The sequence below is a fragment of the Amphiura filiformis genome, chromosome 19, assembly GCF_039555335.1.
Source record: "Amphiura filiformis chromosome 19, Afil_fr2py, whole genome shotgun sequence".
Taxonomy (NCBI): domain Eukaryota; kingdom Metazoa; phylum Echinodermata; class Ophiuroidea; order Amphilepidida; family Amphiuridae; genus Amphiura; species Amphiura filiformis.
Window position 1 is genome coordinate 6,831,128 of NC_092646.1, and position 19,705 is coordinate 6,850,832.

General features: G+C 35.1%; 1 protein-coding gene across 8 annotated transcripts in view; it reads left to right on the forward strand.

The window, feature by feature from the left end:
* LOC140140861 (uncharacterized) overlaps positions 1-19,705 on the forward strand; it is a 253,129-nt gene that overhangs the window by 132,008 nt on the left and 101,416 nt on the right. Inside the window, exon 1 of one of the 8 annotated variants that reach the window (XM_072162608.1) lies at positions 775-901. The exons of the other annotated variants lie outside the window; for them this stretch is intronic. The gene's annotated coding sequence lies outside the window, so the exon portion shown is untranslated. Of the gene's footprint in view, positions 1-774; positions 902-19,705 lie in introns of those variants that run through there. 8 annotated transcript variants of the gene reach the window in all.

The following is a 19,705-nucleotide window of genomic DNA, read 5'->3' on the forward strand; positions in this document are numbered from 1 at the left end:
GGTTAATTACCTCAGTTAGATTGATATAAATGTTGTTGGCTTACAGTAGCTAATAATGTACTCGGGGTACCCTGGGACAAGTGTGGTGTTAGAATGGTGGAAAGGACACAATCTGCTCTTCTCTTAGTCTAATGTTGCCGATATCATGTTTGTATCTGAGTAAAGTTACACAATCCAATCATGCTGCCAGTAACGAGATGGGCCTAATCTATACCGTCAGCAAATTACTTGAATGCATATTAAGGTTTGGAGAAGGACCCTGGGACACAACAACATAGTGTCATAATGACGGAACAGAGGACACTCTATCGTCTCTCTACTTTCACTATGGACCACAATGGCCTCATCCCAATTGCATAGTTCAATAACCTCAATTAAACAATCATAGTGCAAAATTTGACCTCAATTTGCAGAGTATGAGTTTTTGTACTCAAATTTTCAAAGGTCATTCAGTGAATGTACAAATGTATTGGGGTTATAGAGCTGAGCCCCGATAGATGAGTATGTTGTGGATTTCGTATTGTTGACGATATCATTATTTGTGTACTTCGATAGGGGTCTAATCGCGCTACTACTTACAAAATAGTTCACTCTTAAAACAGCCTACGCCTATACCAATGCCTTGAATACCATAAGGCCCGCCCTCTATCATTGTTCTGTCCTTCGTTGTTATTGGCTAAAAAGGACAAACCCACTTACATTTTTTTTTCTGGAGTCAATTTACGTCAAGAAAGATACTACTCCCACCTTTCATCGAGACGGGGCTGAGAAATTTCCAAAATGTATGACTCTACATTTTTGGACATCTCGAACCACTTATGGTCATATCATCAGCTGTAAACGGTGTTAGGATTGAGATCAGCGTACTATTACTCTGAATCGTCGCCTGGAGTAAAATTCGGTGAGTTCTTGAGATTTGTTGAATTTTCTGTTATTATTAGGTTTCTTTAAAAGCCGTTTTTGTACGTTCCAAAAATCGGACAAACAGATCACTTTGGCGAAATTTTGTCTTAAAGCTGTTTCAAATTAAGTTCGTTTACCATTTATTTCCATTTTGCCCGCGCTATCCCAAGAATCGTACTGCAGCCTGCAAGTGGTATGGTAAGAAATGTACCTTACACCAGATATCCAAACGCAGACTAGCATTAATGTTTTAAACAGTTCGCAACTAGTCATGCTAGTTATTGGAATATATACATGCAAGAACGAACACGCAATCAACAGAATAATTAAATTCTGAAATTAAGCTTCTTTGTTTACACAAGTGATTAGGCAACATTTAATCGTATAAAGTGGTCCATAAGCAGTGTGTTAGCCAATCTGAATGTTTTGATATTATAATAAATGTGACTGTTTATTTTTTCTAATGTAGTATTCTTGAGGGTCTTTATTAATAATTCTATTGTATGTAAGTGCATATTTCCGGCACCAATCTAGAATGTTGGTGCATAATATGCCACAAAGGTATTGCGAAAGACAATTTCAGTATTGTTTAAGTAATCCCACGCGTAATAATATACCAAATAACCTATTTACTAAACATCCTTTACATTAAAATGGTTTTCTAAGAAATATTAAACTGAACTGAATACCTCAAAGACTGGTATAGGCTATTGACTGCAGTTTCTTTTGTTCTAGAATATATAAATTTTAGCCAGATTATCATTTTGAATCACTAATTCTAAGCAATTCCTACCAACACAAGTTAATATATATCATGGTTTGCCCATAAACCACAAATCCTGCATAACGTTTACGTTATATGTCATGGCTATCCATACTACCATTTCAGGTAACCAAATCATGCTTTTGTAGCCGACATTCTGATCATTCAAACCACACAAGGTGAGGCCCGTCAATTAAGTGTCGTTCACGAGTCATAGATCTAACCGAACCTAAAATATGTCATATTTGTGTAAGATTATTATTATGCAATAAATAAGTTTTAAAAGGTGTCAGCGGATATAATCTAGTACTATGGGCCCATCTTTGAGTGCTGCACTCTTAAAACGATCTACTCATTCTTGAATAGAAACTTATCAAATTTGACAAGGTATACTATTTAAATAGGAATGCGACGAACATCATTCGAACCCAATGTCTATTGATTTGTATCTTCCGCTCTTCTCCAGAGTGCCTCTGTGGCTAAATTGGTTAGAGCGTCGTGCTAGTATTACGAAGGTCACCGGTTCGAATCCGGCCATATGCACTGGGTTTTTGTCAACGTTTATGTGCGCTTTATGTGGGGAAGATTAAATTTTGTTCAATGTCCCAACTTATTATTTATTACAATTAAAGTATTCAATAGTAAATGGTCATAAATTTTTTTATATAATTAGTGACAGTAAAAGTAAAGTATACATTATGCCTAAGTTATTGAATGCAACATATCTTGGCATAATTATAATGGCTCACTTCAATACTGAATAGTTCTGATTAAAAAAAATCTACTAGTTTATTGATCGCGAAAGCCCGAGTACCGCGGTTGTTTTATGTAATATAAAAAAATTTCATTTTAACAATGACAATAAATTGTACAATGATGGCGCTATGTATCTTAATTCTTGTTTGCATCTTTACAAGGGGTAGACACTTGTATTATGGTATTAGAACATCAGAAAAAATGCTATCAAATGGCAAGAAAAATTTCAAATACTTTTATCATGAAATGAAAGGAATAAATCACATTATTTGAATAATTTAAATTAAAAATATATGTAAATAGCGCCCTCAATTTTCACACAAATGTACAGTTTATAGAATAAAAATTACCACAAAAAGCAAACAAAAAAGGTAATAATTTGATATAGAAGAGAAAATCTGTCTTAGAAATAGCTTTAAAATATATGTGTATCAATGTGATAGATGCTTGTATTGTCCAGGTCTAGAATTAAACATTACGTAATGCTTTTAATTGATGATCAATAAATGTTCAAAAAACCGTGGGAAGCTAACAAACAGAGGGAGTATGTTGACTGAAAAGATCAGATGTGACAATCTATCAATTGTACACAAATTAATACAAATCTGAGTTTTATATGCTTAAATGTAATAGCCATAATATGCACAATGGGCAATGGACTATGGAGAAGTCTAATAACCATCTCACTGAATTTCAACGAAGAAAGGCAACAGTGAGTAATAATTACGTATTTTTTTGTGACAAATCAGCGTTCAAATTAATAAGCGATTTGTCGTTTGTCATTATTTGTAGTGATTTAACTGACGGATATCACTCTATACAAACTATAAGTCTGCACAAAAAGTAACGCAGCTGTTATAAATACGCCTATAGCTTCAGAACTTATAATTGTTTCCACAATATTTCTACATAGAAAAAAGGACGATTTATTTACGCGCATTTTGATACCCCATTTGTCAAATGTCGTTCGATATTAATAACACAGTAGTACTTTTAAAGAAAAAATACCCGAATTTAAAAGTTGCAGTTTACAGCGCTCAATGGTTATCACGCAAGCATTGTGGCACGTAAAACCCTCTATTAATCTTCGCGCTGACAAAACACTATTGTGTTGTTAATATTGAACGAAGTTGGACAAATGGGATATCAAAATGCGCGTAAATAAATCATCCTTCTTTCTATGTTGAAATATTGTGAACACAATAATTAGTTCTGACGCTATAGGCACATTTATAACAGCTACGTTACTTTTTGTGCAGTCTTTATTATGGTAATCTTATAACATCCTGAGTCTAAAGTCGTCACAATTTGATGCATCATTTTACGGTTGATGCATTTGAAATGCCCTACACGAAACTGACCGCATAGCGGGAAATATCAATACTACCTTACGCTACACGTTATGAGTCAGGGTCAGCAAATCACTTTGAATAATGCATAGTATTGATGGTTTAAGAATAGACTAACAATGTTATCATTGGACTATCATTTATTAATATGCATAACACCTTTAGCAGCCGTGATCATTGGTAAGGTAAAAACAGCAAAAGGCTTTCAAGACGAATGGCCATATTAAGGTGTGTAGGATGGCAAAATGTGCATATTTTTCCAGGTTTGAACATTTAACTAAAACACTGCATGGTACTTCTTTTTGCTATTTTAGGAAATGAATCAAGGGAGCGAATAATCTCCTTTATATTTTCATATGTCTTGTGGTTCTTGAGTTAAAGCCAGTAAACTAATAAAACGAATGTTTTGGGCGTTTTTCCCTTCCCGAGAAAAACTGTGCATATGGGGAGAAAAATATACCACTTATATCAAGCCTTGTGATCTCCTTTATAAAACACATACCACTCCTTTTATGTGTCAGCTTTATTTGTCTCATTATTTGAGTGCAAGCACCGCTACTCCGATAGGTCATCTCCGACTCACCTTAAGCACACTCATAATGTACATCTTTTTTCAATCTGTTCAAATTGCATTACCTGTTCGGACATATTTGATAATGGTACATGTAATGCATAATAAATAGGTTTCTTTTTTTGCAACTGACTGACACTTTTACACAAACCTACCAACTCAATGTCAGGGAGGAAATTCCTCTCATTGTTTTAAGAACATAAAAAACCGTTCTTAGAAATATCAAATAGCACAAAGAATGTCAGTTATTGGTTTTAAATTAAAGTAATTAAAAAATCCAAACAGTAAATAGAGCAAAAAAAAAGCCCACTCCCCAAAACAATCCCGATTGTTCCAACTTGTTACTTTGTACTATTTCAATCCTCTAAGTCAACACTATTTCAAATTAAGGCCCTTCCTTATTGACATACGGTATTAATCAAATTATTTCACGGAATAATATTTTTCTAGTCCATGTAATCATCTTTGGAACATGAACAGCTAAAAGCAATAGCTCTGGAAAAAGTTTAACCTTCCACATTACATATTGGACATACATTACATATGGACGTTTGAACACAATTAATTTTATATATTAAGTCAACACTCTTCAAATAAAGGTCCATCCTTATTGTTGACATTGCAGTACTTTTATCATCAGAGCAGAAGTTAATGATCTCAAGGTCGTTCAAGGATGTTTGAATATCATTTATAAGCAACTGTTAATGGACGGACATTACGCTCACATGATGATTTTTGTTTTAATATCAAATGTATCAAAATAAAATATACGTTAATATTTTCTCATTTAATTACAATAATATTTATAATTGTAAACCATAATTGTTGATAATACAAATTGCATACTTCCAATCCGCTGACAATAGAATAGACATGTAGTCCAGCAAACACAAGACGTTTTTAAAACGTTTTCAAAACGTTTTTATCAGGTCATCGGTAAAAAAGATCACGACATGATACAATCACCCGACAGTATACTGAATGCTGAATGTACTCCTAACGTTCTTGATCGCCAAAAATATAGCATGTGTTACCACCCGGGTTTTTCAACATTTATTGGCCAATATAATTTGAAAATAAAGGATATTGTATGGTGGCCACAAAATGCAGTTTGCTTATTGTTTCTTAAGGTTTGCCTTTGGAATAATGGAATAAAATAATATTAAAATGTTGCCTATGATCCTCCTTACCAAAATCGCCTGCCAGATATAAATTTTGATCTCAAAGTTTATGATGATTGCCAGTGCCTCAGTTGAAGATGTCTCGCCAGTATCATTCTATCTGTTGCCTGTATCGAAGTTCTGTAACCTGTTACAACGATAAATAACAATGTTACATACACATGCTATAACAGATATATAATCCTATTAGGTGCCACCTCCAAAGATATAGGTCATCATAACCTTCTTCACCTATGCATAAGACACTTGCTTATTGCTACTTCATATACAAACTTATTAATGCTGTCTACTTAAACTAAAGTTTTTCGAAAGACGTGTTGTAGACTTGCTTTTTCAGTTAGCAGCCTGGACAACCGATTCTTTAGAAATGCTTAGTCGCCCTGAAAGTCGATCGATACATGTTAAAATCAGCACAATTCAGAGATACACCTTTTTGCTATGAAATTAATTTTCTCGGTCAAATATAAAGCAATATTTTTTTTTCTTCAGTAATGTCAGTTAAAAACTTGGTGCTTGGATATACATTTTTTTTACAAATCCTGGTGTTAAAATTAAGCATCAAATTGTGTCTTTTAGTGTGATATTTTTGATTTTTATAGGCCTTCAGTTCGCCCGCGAGCTTTTTACGGAATTGGTTTTTTAGCGTCTCAAACTAATATAGTTTTCTAAAGAAAGATATTTTCCACCTCTGTAAAGCATATCGTGTGGGTCTATATATTATAGTTTTGTTAGAATTTCCGTTTTTATTTTACCCTTTTCCCCTTCATACTCCGAAAATGTACTTTCAGTACTTTTATCTCGAGAGCAACCATCCTTTGTTGTTTATCCAGGTCAATTTTCCATTGAAAGCAAATTGCCCGACCATCGATTTGGTAGCCCAAATCCCCAATTGAGTGTTCTGGTTAAACATGATCAGTAGGAGCGCTATAGGCCTGGGAATGTCTTTGCTATATTGAAGTTCTAGCAACACTGTAGCCATGCCGGTATTCCTATTAAACCCAGGGATATCGATCCACAATGCTAGTATTAGCCTTAGATTTCACTCGTTGATTTTGAAAAATGGTCAGCCGGCAGTTAAAATGGTGAAATGAAAACGCAAATTCTGACAAAACTATGATATATCGCTCACGGTGATGTGCGTTAGAAAGTTGGGAAAAATCCTTACTTACTTTGAAAAGCTAAAAGGTTGATCCAAAAAAAGGCTCGCGGACAGAGTTTAAGCCTATCAAAATCGAAAATCTTACACTAAATGACTAAATTTCACGCCTAAGTTTAACACTAGAATTTGAAAAAATACAGTATCAAGCACTACAATTTTTCCTGACATTTACTGAAAAAATGAAAATGATTGCTTTTCATTTGGCCGAGAAAATTAATTTTACATCGAAAAGGTGTAACTAAAAATTTAGCTCATTTCAACACCAAATTCGATCGTTTGTATTGCCTCATTAAATGACTGAGTGAGCCTTGCCAAACAAAAGAATCGGTTGTCCAGGCTGCTAACTGTTTTGTAACTGTCAAAGAGCTATTTTCAAGAACTACTGCAATATTTGTTTGTGACTATTTGAACTCATTTTAAGCAGACTTCCCATTATGTCCCAAAGTGGATTTTTTTTAAAAGCAAGTAAAACGAGTCGAGTTGGGTATTGCAATGAACGGGTTACATGTTTTATTTCATAAGACATGGTATAAACTGCTAGTACCGTTCTTGATCGCCACAAATTATACATCCATATCAAAACGATGCACCTGTCGGCCGCCACATGTGTCTCATCTCACACAATAGTTAGGAACAAAAACAGATTCGTCTTCAAAGTGGAGGTCACTTCCAATCATCCCAAGTCACATGGTTTAGGAATACATAGAACATTCCTGATACAATTTGAATTAGGGATGATTTGAAGCGACCTACACTTGATATGAGTCTGGCATCTATCCCTAGCTACTATGTGAAATGAGACACATGTAGCAGCCGACAAGTGCATCGATTTGATATGGATTATCAGCATGTGTTACTATACCCACATTTATTGGCCAATACAATTGCAAACTATAAGATATTGGTGGACCCACAATGCAGTTTGCTAACATTTGCTTATCTAGTGGAATAAATGCAGAATGTTGCCTTTCCTCCTTACCAAAATCGTATGCCTGATATTAATTATTATCTCAAACCGTTTCCACCTTAGGGTATAATGATTGACAAGTGCCTCAGTTGAAGATGTCTCGCCAGTATCATCCCATCTGTTGCCTGTATCGAAGTTCTGTAACATGTTACAACGATAAATAACTATGTTACATATACATGCTATAACAGATATTTAATCCTATATGCACCACCTCCAAAGATATAGGTCATCATAACCTTCTTTACCTATGCATAAGACACTTGCTTATTGCTACTTCATATACAAACTTATTAATGCTGTCTACGTTAACAAAAGTGATTCGTAATAAAAGACTTGCTAACTTAATAAAAGTTGCTTTTTGTAACTTCCAAAGAGCACTTTTAAAGAACTACTGAACCCAAAGTTGGCATGTCTGTGCTTTTTAAAATTAATGTAGATTTCAAATTATGGCCTGCAATTGGGAATAAAAATATAAAAATAAGCATTTATGATTTTTTTACTACTCGAATTGGTTATTGCAATGAAGGGGTTACATGTTTTACTTCATAAGACATGATATGAACTAATGGCGACATCTTTGACCTAATTTGGTTAATGGCACAGACTGTATCTAGAGGCAACGTTACATACACGCTCCTGAGTTACTTCACTCACAAAATTATATAAGTGTTCCATTATACGACAAGTCCGACAGTTACAATAAAAAAAATCAAAGTAACTCGTAGTAGTTTGGGCCAGAATATGCCCCATCCAGATTTTACTTTTCCTAGCGGAAAAAATTGTCGGTGCTGCCACTGATCAGAAACATTTGCCAAAGGACTTCCATCAGATTCAGACTTAATCTGTTTAAATCCGTTTAAAAACAGACCTGTCAAGATGAAATTACTTAAGGTATAAGAAGAGAGAAACGGTTTCATTTCGGACAGAGTAAGAAGAAAGCAAGCATGCAAGCAAGCAGATGGTCCCAGCGTAAAATATACACGCAGAATTTGTGCGATACATTATAGTACCAATTTTTTATATCTGACTAACTGCCAAGGCATGGTTATGAAACAATGTTCACTTGTATGAAATAATTTATCAGCGTTAGCTCCAAGATTCAATTTCATTCAAATGAATATAGCCATGAGACACCTTTCTTTATTTGCCAAATTAGAATTCCTCAACATTGTTATAGGTGAATTCAAAATAGCCTTGAATATTGGACTTTTAGATGTGCCAGTTTGCATAATCGCCCATAACTAAAATACCACGGAATATTCTATAGGTGTACGATTTCATTTGGCGATGACGACCTTTGCTTCTTTGTGATTTCTGAATTACTGTGATTCCAGCATTCTTAAATGCAATGTTAGACGCGATCTTAGACATCTTAAGATTGTATGAAAATCCGGTTTTTGCACCGCATGCCATCAATCCCCAAAATTCCCAAAAAACTTTGAGTGTACTAAATTCAGGAACTTTGAATATAACATATCGCAGATTCACAGTACCTTATAAACCTACCACACACGTAATGTCTAGCAATACAATCAAAAGACGATAATGGAGTTTGAATGGAGTCAGGTGTGAAGATAAGTTGTAAACTGCACCCACCTAGCATAGATCTTAGTTTTCATAAGAAAGCTTATACCTAGACTCCGGGTCTAGACTGTCTTTGGCATTATGTAAGAAATAACACGGACAAAAGCCAAGAGGTTCTGTCCTAATGGATCCTTACATTACAGCTCCAATAATTCCCGCCACAAATACTGCCTACCCAGTCCCGAGGCTTAATTTCTTTCTGCAACCACAATAGCCGCAATACCATCAACCCTTATGGTTAGTGTTATGGTTAATGTAAGGGTTATTGTTATTTTTATGGTTATGGTTATGGTTATGGTTATGGTTATGGTTATGGTTATGGTTATGGTTATGGTTATGGTTATGGTTATGGTTATGGTTATGGTTAGGGTTAGGGTTAGCGTTAGGGTTAGGGTTAGGGTTATAGTTATGGTTATAGTTAGGGTTAGGGTTTAGTGTTGGGTTTAGCGTATTGCGGTCCATTATGGTTGCATAAGATAAACACACCGGAACCTAAGTAAAACACAGTATCTAGTGTGTTACTTGTTAGAAGATACTGTCTCTTACTTTGAGAGCAGACTATAGTATAAATTTCAATTGCATGAACACAGCCTGACATTTTTGCGTACACTACGCGATGTATGCCAGCGTGTGTGACTGTGCTTGCGTAACGCGGAAGTGAATCCAACCATGCCAACGCACTCGTGATTAGTTAGTACAGTATCCAAGCTCGTGCGTTCGGTTTGAAATACGCGAAATACGATCGCGATTGGATCGAATACTACTGTTGAAAGCTATGTTCATTCAATTGCAAATTCCACTTTAATTCCAAATATTTGACTTCCAGGTGAATTCGTAGTATCTGTTATGTTGTTTTCTTGAAGATACAGCATTTTGACTTTGTAAACAGACGGATTCAACACAGGTGTCCTTTGACAGGGGAAGACAGAATATGGGACATTCTTAATTGTTTACCCCTCTTCAGGTTGATAAGGAGTCGCGTTTACATTAAAAAATAGTATAGTGTTTTTCTAGGTCAGTTTTGATATAATAATTGGTAATTTTCCAAAACTGTGGGTCGCGAGCACTTTATTCGTGGATCGAGGACGTTTGCTGAAAAGAAGTATTAATAGTAATAAAAATATTTTTAAAAAGGAAAAGCAAATGACATTTTCCCCCAATTTCACCTAACTGAATTGTAGAACTTTTGGGAAACTGTGTTAAATTTCGACAACAATATGGGTCTCATGTATAAAAATGTGTCACACTTTATGGAAATTGGTATAAATTAATTTAGGTGCGCGCTTGGATTCACGCAAGCTCGCAAATGAATAGGCACATATCGCATTATTGCCAGTGATGGCCATAATTTAACCTATTGAAAAGTGCATTCGTTCTATTGGTTCAACATCACTAATTATCTATTACCCGGGTTTCAATGGGAAAATGGCTAATTTCGGGTGGAATTTTCTCATATTCAGAACTCTCACAGTTAGACGCCACTAATATCAGGTGAAACTATATGATTTAGATGCCAAAAATTCAACATAGGTTGACCTGAGACTTTTCTTGTTTTAACGCACTGAACCGTAAACACTTTGAAATGGCAGTGCGCCCTCGAAGCTGAAAGCTACAGTATGGCTGGGCGAATATTTATTAAAAACCAATACCGTGTGTATGAATTTTGGTAATATTACAACAAAAATGTCATATAAATATACCATTTTGAAACATCAAACCCTAAAATGTACTTGTTGGCTATATAACTTGGTCAATTTCAGTGATTTTAAAACAGTCTTTTCAGATGCCATGCAAACAAATAGTTACTCGTCATATTTGCATGCACCACCCAGGCCTATTAGTGGTGTATAACCTATTGATTCCAAGCAAGTATAGTTTTGGTTCAGTTTTCTCTTGAGAGATATCTAAGAATTTGGTAAGAAATTGTTCATGACTTGTTTATAATTTATATGTGCTAAGTGCGGTAAGCTATATCTCGTATCCTGCCAAGCATGCCAAGGCAACCATTATTTACATTGACAGGTTCGTGTCAAATATAATAAAATATTTGCCATAATGTAACCGGAACTGCTTGTCGTAACATGATAGTGTGTAATATTGATGTCAGGGTGTAAAATGACTTCAGATAATAAATGCTTTGTTGTTGGTGATCGGGTGTTAACATTGAAGCTTTTAAGTCGGCGGTTTTACAGATATTTGTTTGCAAAATTGAAAAGATTTTTCCACAAATCCTGACAACTAAACAATTTTCATGTAATTACTTGCTACTTGTGCACATTTGAATATGATGCAATGATTTGTTGTGGTTTTCAAATTAAATAAAAACGATCTCTTGTCTGCCAAACTTTCCCGCCTTTCGCGCGTAAGAGGAATATGCCTAGCGATCACGTGACACAATGGATTGGCAATGTTGTTTATGTTCTGAATGTTTCATTGAATTCTCCATGGGCTATCAAGAACCAATATTAAAATGCTGAAAGATATTTCCAAATAGACATGTATATCGACAAGTGGGTATAGTAACATGAAAACACATTTATGAAGCATTCGGATAAAATCAGACAGGGACTGGGGAACTGTAGTTTAAAGAGGTTCTGTCAGGGTTTTTTTCACAAAAAAGTTGAGTTGTGTATACATGTACCATACAGTGGCGTAAATTTCTTTTTGACACGAGGGAATGGGGTTGGAAAAGATTTCTTGAAGTATAATAATTTCTTGAAGTATAATAGTAAATCAAGTACCTTTTGGCGAACGAATAAGTTAGTGGTACAAATGCACATAGTCGTATTAAAGCTAACATGTTGAAATGTGCTGCAAAAGTGGTGCAAATTCGCTCGAAGACCGCAATTCTTTTTAAAGCTAAAATGGCCAAATATGAAGTTAATTTGGTCGGCTACCCACATAGAGGTGTCAACATGCGGTTTATTAAGACTATTGGTGGATTCATCCCCATCCCCCCGTGATCTACGCCTATATTACCATATGGACCAATTGATGACTTCCCATTCGCCGTAGAAGTGATGATGTAACAGGATTAACTACCATAGCAATAGATTAAAACAATTTTTGAATATATCACCCTGCACTACAAGCAAGGTTGCACTCATCACCTGTATATGTCTACAATCATAGATTGAATACAATACAGCTCTTTTCAAAGGTACTAATCTTACAGGTGCGAGTGATCAGCATGATATGGTTCAATGCAGAGGTACCGCGTGAACCTACTCGTACAGCGAGAAAGTCCAAAATTGTTTTAACCTTTTGCAATGGTAGTTAATCCTGTTACATCATATCTTCTACGGCGAATATCTAAAATGCAAAGACTTCAATGGGAAAATTGGTACTTTTCTTGCCCGAATGTCTAATTGCAAGTCTGAACTTTGTACGTACATATCACTGGATAAAGGCACTCAATAATCAACCTTTGAAAGACAATATGATAATATACAGACTCAGATGGCAACGCAACGTGTTGTTTTGTCAGTTTGCGAAATTTGACGATATGCAAATATAGAACGACGAATGAACCATCACCATCATTTTTAAATCAGGTACCATTATAGAAACAAACCATCAATACAAATATCATTCTGTATATGCAATAACGACTAAACAGCTACACCCCCACTCCACCCACACCCCGACAATCACCATTCCTCCCCCGCCCCCCACCTCATACCCACACACAAAGCATAGGCATTAAGGAGACTCGTAATCGCTTGTAGTTTACGGTGACAAATTTTTAATGGATCAAAAATCAAGATCTTGGAATTTGGAAGTTGTTGTTCTTTGATATGTCACAAAAACACACAAAGATCAAAGCAATGTGTTAGAATATTATTAACTTTATCTTTTATTTCTGCAAGCATCACCAATTGTAATAGCAGTGATTCTATGATTACTCATGTTAACTCTTTTTAACACCGTTTTGAAAATATATCCAGACTAATGAACGTTTTCTTGGATTACGTTTAAAAGTTAATTATGTCGTCGATAGGAGGCAAGAAAGCTTACTTCCATTCCAATTACATTAAAATTTAAAAATGGTATCTTAGGTTGCTTTTTAAGTTATCTGGATCTTTGACTGCTTTTTCGAAATTAAATAGAACGCCACCTGTGATAAACGTAATAACATTTAGGTGACAGTTATTTCCATTCCACGTCTACTCTATTTATTGCTCACTGAAATGAAATTGATTTACAAAGATTAAAATAATTACGAAGACACTTAACTAAGAAAATAAGTTGACGAAAGAAAGAATTCGTGGTGCCATCACTAATGTTCACGATTTAACCTGCCCCTTTCGAGTAGGTTATATACAAAAAATATATAAAAAAATGTAGATATTTATATAGCGCTTTATGCCGTAAACAGCCTCAAAGCGCTTTACATTTATTCCGCCGTTATTAGAATATGTCGGAACCACGTTTGCTGCCTACAAATGGCGCAGGGTTCATCAGTACAACGACTGTGACTACCCCTAACAGCTTCCCATTGCACCTGGGTGGGGTGAGGCAAGCGTGATAAAGCGCCTTGTCCAAGAGCGCAACACGGTGGCGGGACGGGGACTCGAACCCACGCACGTCAAGCAAGCTCTCAGATTATTAGTCCAAGGCCGTAACCACTGAGCCACCGTGCCCTCTATCATTCAGCATGCCAAAATGCTATATAGCACCAGATGACTCCAGGTAATCCAAGGCCATTCTTTTTCGCAAATTGTAACGAGAACAAATTACCTCCTACCTCCCGGGGTACCGCCTCCCACCATCAAACCTCAGACCAAAGTATAGGGGGTATAGAAATCTTGTGATTTCTTTTTTCTCTTTTAAAATTGTCTCAAATAAAAATTATAGATTGTATAATATATAGATATAGATTTCAATCTCGATAATGACGGCGACAAGTCACTGCAATGTAATTATCAATCCAATAATTTGTTAAACACATATAGTTAGCGATTGGACAACGATTTCATCCTGCTGTCCATCAAATAAGCAATTAAAATATATAAAACAAACGTACGATCGTGACAATTTGTACGCGTTATATAAATATTTCTGCCTCGTATTTGAAGTCAGCTATATCACGTACAGCAAACAATAAATTGCTGTTTAAATAAAAGTTCATTCATTGCAGTTTCGAAACATGACGCCGTGTAGCCAGAACCTATTTTGTTAATCCTAAAAAGTATAGCATTATTATGTATGTGGAGACTTGTGTTAAAAAACCTTTCTCAGATATAGTATACAAATATTGACTGCTATGAGGGGCATGGTTAAGATTATAGGCCCAAGGTGATCTCAAAACCATGCTATGACCCGAGGCGCAGCCGAGGGTCATAGCATGGTTTTGAGATCACCGCGGGCCTATAATCTTAACCATGTCCCGAATAAAGCAGTCAATATTTGTTTTATATACCGAATGGATACGTGGATGTTGCGATTGCGCAGTTTGATCGGGACGCACGTGACCGGTCCATAGTTCATTTCCATGGACCGGTCCATAGTTCATTTTGAGGGCATAGTTAATTTAATGACTGCACATTCAACCAATCAGATGACAGGAATCTATATATGAGGTATATAACATTATTTATTAACCTTTTAGTTACATTTGGTAGTGATCAACTGATCATATAATCATTAATAAGCAATTGTGCCTATCTTGCTCGGACAAGAACGAAATTTTTAGGGCAGTTTGTTAAATTTTTCCATTTTTTTTCATTTAATCAAAAGATGAAAATGAAAAGGTTTAACAAACTACCTTTATCCGAGCAACTCGTTTATAAGCACATTATGCTTATTAACGAATTTTTACGGCTAGTATCTCTTTAATTTGAGCTATGATGTTATTGTACTTTATATCAAGTTAGTTCACACTGCACTATAACAGGAGATAATGCTTTCATGATTTCAATTTCTTTGTGAAAATCCGGCTGAAGGATATACTTTTTCCATTACCTGACTTCCCGATATGCGTCTTCCGATGAGATTAAAAATATGTAGCTTGTCAATCCATTGATCAATTGACTAAGTACCAATTCCCGTTATACATATACATGCATTTGTGACTTTTTTTTCATTTGTCATGATATATGCTTATGGCACTTTCGGCAATGACAAAATTAAGGAAACTTTGTATGGCCTTAAATTTCGTACTTCAAGGACACACGGCTATTTGATGCGATCATTTATCAATGTTTCTAATACAACATTACATACATTTCAATTCTACACCTTTACAATATCAACAGCTATCACACTAATATGCACATATATTTTAGCTATTTTTAACTTAGATTGTCTTTTTCTTATCCAATTTTAGACCTTTTTCCACCTTTTTGTGGTAATTTTTATTCTATAAATTGTATATTTGTGTGCAAATTGAGGGCGCTTTTTACATATATTTTAATTCAATAATATGAGCTATTCCTTTCCTTTCATGATAAAAAGTAGTTTGAAATTTTGATATGTGTTACTCATGTTATGTTTCATGCCATTCATACAAGCGTCTACCCCATATTAAGACGCAAACAAGATTTAAGATAAATAACGCCATCAGTGTTCAACTTTGCTTAAAAATTAATACAGTTAACATGCCATCAAACAACCGTGGACACATTTGTGCCGTATTGTTTTGAATTTTGTATCTGAACCAAAAATTAACCTATGTATCTATGTTTATAATGCATAATAGATATTGTCTGCCCAAGTTACCGGGACTCAACCCAGCTAAAGACGCAACGTCGGTTCGTTCGTCTGGTTGACCAGATCTAAATTAACACTTAATTTCAACATACCCAGATGAATGAGAGTCTACACAGTTTGATTCAATTATGGTGCTTGCTTTTTTTTTTAATTTCCTTTGACAATTAAAGTGCTTTCTGAGGGATATCTACTTTTAAATGTTAATATGCTTCAGCTTCAATTAGCGCTGCTTTAGTACAACTATATTACTAATGGATGCGCTTTTGACCTTGAGTCCCCACTCCCCAATCTCTCTAACATCAAGCAAGTCATATTGGAGAAGAAGGAACGATTTCTGGTTTATGTCAAAGATATTATGTGAGTTACGTTTCTACAGAAGAACCGCATGAAGGATTGTCAAATTTACCACTTATTTTTTCAATGATTGTAGGTACCCCATTGCAGTTATCCTGGTTATGCAGTCACGGGAATACGGAATATCTAACCCTAAGAGTTAATCATTAGTCCTCTGTGTGTTTCTAACTTGGAGGCCTCTTTGCAATGTCGTCAGTAGTTTCTATTTACCGTTAATGTTGGCAATTGACATTTAACTTTGGTTGATCTCCTTATAGCTCACAAACGACTGATGTTTTTATATTGAGTTATTTTACAAGTGATGAGGGGCATTTAAGTTTCAGAGCGGTTGCCTGTAATGCAACAATGTACCAAAGAAAACCAAATTATTTTAATCAATTCATCCGAGCTTACTGTTTTTATGGCTACTGTATTGTGCCTCGGATATATAGGTTTAATACCACCTTATTTATATCATTCCCGTCGATCATGCCACTGTTTTTCCGTTTAATACCACTAATTGTCCATTACACAATTGTCAATGGGAAAATGACTATTTGCGGGCGGAATTTTCTCATAATTCAGTTAAACGCCACCAATATCAGGAGAAACTAGATGATTTAGATGCCAAATGATCCAAAACTCAACATATGTTGACCTGAGACCTTCTTGTTTAAACCCAATGAACCGTGAACACCTTAAAATGGCAGTGCGCCCTAGAGGCTGAAAGTTATACTTAGGTAGGGCGAATTTTTGCTAAGAACCGATGCCGTGCGGATGAATTTTGGTAATATTACAACAAAAATATCATCAAAACCCAAAATGTACTTTTTTGGCTATATAACTCGGCCAATTTCAGTTATATTAAAGCTGTCTTTACAGATGTCACACGAGCAAATATTTCATCGTCGTATTTCCATGCATCACCCAGGAATATGGTGGTGACCATGTTGAAAATCTTGTCTAGATTGGTAATAACAATATCAAAATCAACTAGAGTAAGCAGCAAATTAAATCTACATGGGCCAACCGTTACTACATTTCTGAGCAAGTATTAAAACCCAAAAACATCAAATGAATGACAATCATGAGATTACTACTTGAAGTCGTGACTACCGTGTTTTATTATTTTTACCATACATTATTCAGTATAACTTTATACATGTATATCATTCTGTTAGCGGCACAGACTTAACTTATGTCATAATTGTCAAAACCATATTGCCTACATAACGTAACAAGTAGGATAAAACTAGGACGACGTAAGCTTAAGGTGTCGAACTAGGGCAATAGGGCACATTTACATTATTAAATCTATATAAATATTATATCAACGTGAAAAGTTATCGGCAACGTCAAATAGTTAGCACTTTGTCTGTTAACAAGAATACACGTGCATAAACGGTAAGCGTGCTGGCCATTGCCTTCCGCATAAAAAAAGTTTTGAGATATTTTCTTAAAATATCAAGAGCTATCTCAAGAACCATTGAACCAATACTAGGCTTGCTTGTACTCATTTCAATGCATTTTTTTATGCTGATTCCAAATACAGGGTGTCCCAGAAAAAATTACCGAGTGAATAAAATTGAACGTAAGTCAAGAAATAGACATCAGAATCAAAATATTTAAAATGCAGCGCATAGCCTATTTTATTGTGCATCACATGTGAAAATTTTATTTGATTCGGTTGACTGGTTGCGAAGAAATTAACGATTACATAATGCGCGCATTAATGCAGTTCATTCCCAGTTTGATCAACAGTCGCTTTTTTATACTCGCTCACCGCTTCCTATAGTTTGTGTATCTCATTAAATTGATTCACATTATACATTTTATAATCCGATGGTGTTATGTTATTCATGCTTTCATTGAAGATGAATAACAGATTGACCTAGAAAACTTTGATTTCTGCAATTGGAAGCTTTCCAACTTCTTTAGGTTGTGCAGCAATGTTATATTTTTTACTTTCCAAAGAACATTTGAGCCAAGAATGACATTGATCAAGTGCTTACAGATTTACGTGTGATTTTTGATACCATGCAACATTAATGTTGAAGTTTTAAAAGATTTAAACTTTGCATTGCAATTTCTTGGAAATATTCCGATAACATTAATGTGTGTGGGAATTTTTTAAGCCAGCTGGAATTCTTTATGCAATAATTCTTTATGCAACATTGATATCAACACTAACGAAAAAAAGATATTTACAAGTACCGAGCATCATCTTACATGCAAGCTTTCATTTTCAATATCGTGCAGGTTTTCAAATTTGAATAAAACCTAATTAAATGTTTTGCAAGAAATAAAATGTTTAAAAAGAATGAAAAGGATTTCACAGAACAAATTATGAAGCCCATTGACAGTTAACCACTAGTGCGCATTGTGTTGAATAATCTTTCTCTCAAACTTGGAATGAAGTGAATTGAGGCATACGTTATAATCGCTCATTTCTTTGCAATCAGTCAACCGATTCCAGTAAAATTGACATATAAGATGCAAAATAAGATAGGCGATACGCCGATGTTTAGATAATTGGATTCTGATGTCTATTTCTCGACTTATGTCCAAATTTATTCGCCCGGTAATTTTTTCTGGGACACCATGTATGGTCATGAAAATGTACAGTTCTGAAATTTTTTAATTTGTTTTTAAACTTGTCGTCTGAATTCGACTCAACACCCGCATGGAGAGGGTTAAACCAATAATGCAGAGCAATAAGCAGAGCTTAAAGGGGTATTTCGTGATCCTAGCATCCTCTTTTTTATTTATTTTATTTATTTATAACATTCGGCCGAAGCCAGGCTAATCCCAATAGTGCTCAGCGGCTACTAAATTCAACGGATGCCATCCGGATATGACGGGACAGGGATATGGAAAGAAGTCCGATTTTAGATGCAGGAGGAAAACCGGAGCACCCGGAGAAAAACTTGCGAGGACGAGCATGAATCGGCAACCAAACTCACATGTGACATTTTTCAGTAGATATTTACGAAAAATCACGAAATGCCCTTTTAAATATCACAATTATTTGATTACAACAAAAACATTCAAAACAGAATTGTTCTTATACTACTTATTCTATAAACACGAGTTCGTTATATGATCATCCGATTATTTCTCTAGGCCATATAGAATCGGAATAGCAGCTGTTTTTTTCATAAAATTAAATGTATTATTACTAATCTTTGTTTATAGTACCATAGTAAAACTTCTTACTGTTAAATTATTGATTACCGTAAAACCCCGTCTACAAGCATATATAGTGGGGTTTTTTTTATAAAAGCTTAATTAATTCGAAGCAAGCGTTAATATACCAATACAATAGATCGGTCTTAAAATAATACTTGTTTGTATATGCTTGGATCCGTAATTTATTTGCTCAAACTCCATAATGGCGACTGGATTAATGTAGCTTTCATCAGAAG